The sequence below is a fragment of the Balaenoptera ricei genome, chromosome 9 (genome assembly GCF_028023285.1).
Source record: "Balaenoptera ricei isolate mBalRic1 chromosome 9, mBalRic1.hap2, whole genome shotgun sequence".
Classification (NCBI taxonomy): Eukaryota; Metazoa; Chordata; class Mammalia; order Artiodactyla; family Balaenopteridae; genus Balaenoptera; species Balaenoptera ricei.
This window is the reverse complement of record NC_082647.1, coordinates 77,706,059-77,709,427: the sequence shown is the minus strand read 5'-3', so window position 1 is coordinate 77,709,427 and position 3,369 is coordinate 77,706,059. Positions and strand designations below refer to the sequence as shown.

The following is a 3,369-nucleotide window of genomic DNA, read 5'->3' as shown; positions in this document are numbered from 1 at the left end:
TAATCGGTTATTTATTTATTTTATTTATTAAAAAAAAAAAAAAAGAACAGGTGCAGCAGGTAGTTAAGGGTACAGAAGCTAGAGCAGACTGCCTGGGTTTGAAACCAGAGTCTGCCACTTACTAGCTGTGTGACTTTGAGCAAGTCTCTTAACCTCTTTGTGCCTCAGTTTCCCCATTTGCTGATTGAGGATGAAACAATATCTACCTTTTATGGTTGTTGTGAGGACTAGAGTTAAAACATGTAACGAATTTAGAATAGTGCCTTACAAAGACCAAGCTCCCAAAGACTGTTAGCTCTTCCTATTGCATTCGCAATAAAACCATAAGGGAAATTTTAAACACAATATTCAGAACAATGGTTATTTTTGGAAGGGAGAGAGCTTGATAGGTTCAGAGATGGGTATATGGGGGTCTCAAAGGTATTAGTTATGTTCTATTTTTTTTAAGTTGGGTAATGGATATATTTTTGTTGTTTTATTATTATGCTTTATAACTTACATATAAATTACATCTTTTAAAATATCTATCAAATAGTGCATAATTTTTAAAAGTTGAAAAAATAAAATAATCTCCACCAAATATATTCAAATTTATATGTCTTTTATGATTTCAGGGTACTCTCTGCTTCAGCTAAGGCCAGTCCTCCCCCCACCAACCCCACCTTTCCCAGCATTCCCTGGAAGCACTGGCCTCTCAGGCTTTACCAGAGTGGTCCCTTTAAGGAAAGTTTGCCAGACACCTGTACCTTGCAATGCCCTCAGGCGCAGCTCACATCACATGATCCTCCTGCAGAGACTCAGCAACCTTGTACTGTTATCTTTAAACATATCTTGGTTTAAAAAATTCTTTCCTGGTACTTTCCTGGTGGCGCAGTGGTTAAGCATCTGCACGCCAATGCAAGAGACACAGGCTTGAGCCCTGGTCCAGGAAGATCCCACATGCCGCGGAGCAAATAAGCCCGTGCGCCACAGCTACTGAGCCTGTGCTCTAGAGCCCACGTGCCACAACTACTGAAGCCTACGTGCCTAGAGCCTGTGCTCCGCAACAAGAGAAGCCACGACAATGTGAAGCCCGCGTACCGCAACAAAGACCCAACACAGCCAAAAAGTTTTTTAATTAATAAAAAAAAAAAGAATCGACCTTCCAATGCAGGGGACACGGGTTCGATCCCTGGTCCAGGAAGATCCCACATAACACGAAGCAACTAAGCCCGTGCGCCACAACTACTGTGCCTGCACTCTAGAGCCCGCGAGTCACAACTACTGAAGCCCGTGCGCCGAGAGCCCGTGCTCCGTAACAAGAGAAGCCACGGCAGTGAGAAGCTCGCGCACTGCAGCAAAGAGTAGCCCCCGCTCGCGCAACTAGAGAAAGCCCGCGCGCAGCAACGAAGACCCAACGCAGCCAAAAATAAATAAATAAATAAATCTATTTTTAAAAAAGGTCTAGCTGTGACCGGCTGAGGCGGCGCGGCGGCATAGGGACGGCAGCTTTGCCAGGCTACTGCAGCACTAGGGTGTCAGTTGGTCCCGCCCAGAACACTTCAGTTCTGCCCTGCAAGGATATATTTAATAACTGATTGGTGTGTCCCTTTAATACAAGAAAATGGAAACTGAACAGCCAGAGGAAACCTTCCCCAACACCACAACCAATGGCGAATTTGGTAAACGCCCTGCTGATGATATGGAAGAGGAACAAGCTTTTAAAAGATCTAGAAACACTGATGAGATGGCTGAATTATGCATATTCTGCTTCAGAGCAAGAATGCTGGGGCAGTGATTGGAAAAGGAGGCAAGAATATTAAGGCTCTCCCCACAGACTGCAATGCTCGTGTTTCAGTCCCAGACAGCAGTGGCCCCGAGCGCATACTGAGTATCAGTGCTGATACTGAAACAGTTGGAGAAATTCTGAAGAAAATCATCCCTACCTTGGAAGAGGGGCTGCAGTTGCCATCACCCACCGCAACCAGCCAGCTCCCGCTCGAATCTGAAGCTGTGAAATGCTTAAATTACCAACACTATAAAGGAAGCGACTTTGACTGCGAGTTGAGACTGTTGATTCATCAGAGTCTGGCTGGAGGAATTATTGGGGTCAAAGGTGCTAAAATCAAAGAACTTCGAGAGAACACTCAGATAACAATCAAGCTTTTCCAGGAATGTTGTCCTCAATCCACTGACAGAGTCGTTCTTATTGGAGGAAAACCTGATAGTGTTGTAGAGTGCATAAAGATCATCCTTGATCTTATATCAGAGTCTCCCATCAAAGGACGTGCTCAGCATTATGATCCCAATTTTTACGATGAAACCTATGAGTGTGGTGGTTTAAAATGATGTTCGATGACTGCCGTGGACGTCCCGTGGGATTTCCCATGCCGGGAAGAGGTGGTTTTGACAGAATGCCTCCTGGTCGGGTTGGGCATCCCATGCCTCCATCCAGAAGAGATTATGATGATATGAGCCCTCGTCGAGGACCTCCTCCTGGACGAGGTGGCTGGGGTGGTGGCAGAGCTCGGAATCTTCCTCTTCCTCCACCACCACCTAGAGGAGGAGAGCTAATGGCCTATGACAGAAGAGGGAGACCTGGAGACCGTTATGATGGCATGGTTGGTTTCAGTGCTGATGAAACCTGGAACTCTGCAGTAGATGCATGGAGCCCATCAGAGTGGCAGATGGCTTATCAACCACAGGGTGGCTCTAGATATCATTATTCCTATGCCGGGGGTCATGGCTCATATGGTGATCTTGGTGGACCTATTATTACTACACAAGTAACTATTCCCAAAGATTTGGCTGGATCTATTATTGGCAAAGGTGGTCAGCGGATTAAACAAATCCTTCATGAGTCAGGAGCTTCGATCAAAATTGATGAGCCTTTAGAAGGGTCCAAAGATCGGATCATTACCATTACAGGAACACAGGCCCAGATACAGAATGCATAGTATTTGCTGCAGAACAGTGTGAAGCAGTATTCTGGAAAGTTTTTCTAAGACTAGTGAAGAACTGAAGGAGTCCTGCATCATTTCTTTTTATCTGCTTCTGTTTAAAAAGGCAACATTCCTCTGCTTCATACGTGTTCTGCATTTGAGGTGTAGTGAAATCTTTGCTGTTCACCACATGTAATCTTTTAGTTCCTTACTAACAGGGTTGGGGGGTGAGGGGGGGTGTGCAAAAACTAACTTTGAAATTTTGAAACAGCAGCAGAGTGAGTGACTTTTCATTTTTGTTCACTGTTGGTGGTTTAAAAAAAATCCCCCCATGTAATTATTGTGAACTCTTTGCTTTGTGGTCACTGTAACATTTGGGGGCGGGGGTGGACAGGGAGGAAAAGTAACAACAGTCCATATGTCCCTGGCATCTATTTAGAGCAGTGTG

The 3,369-nt window shown here is 45.0% G+C and overlaps 1 pseudogene; it reads left to right on the top strand.

The window, feature by feature from the left end:
* Positions 1-1,460: 1,460 nt before the first annotated feature.
* On the top strand, positions 1,461-3,100 carry LOC132371569 (heterogeneous nuclear ribonucleoprotein K-like; annotated as a pseudogene).
* Positions 3,101-3,369: the final 269 nt, after the last annotated feature.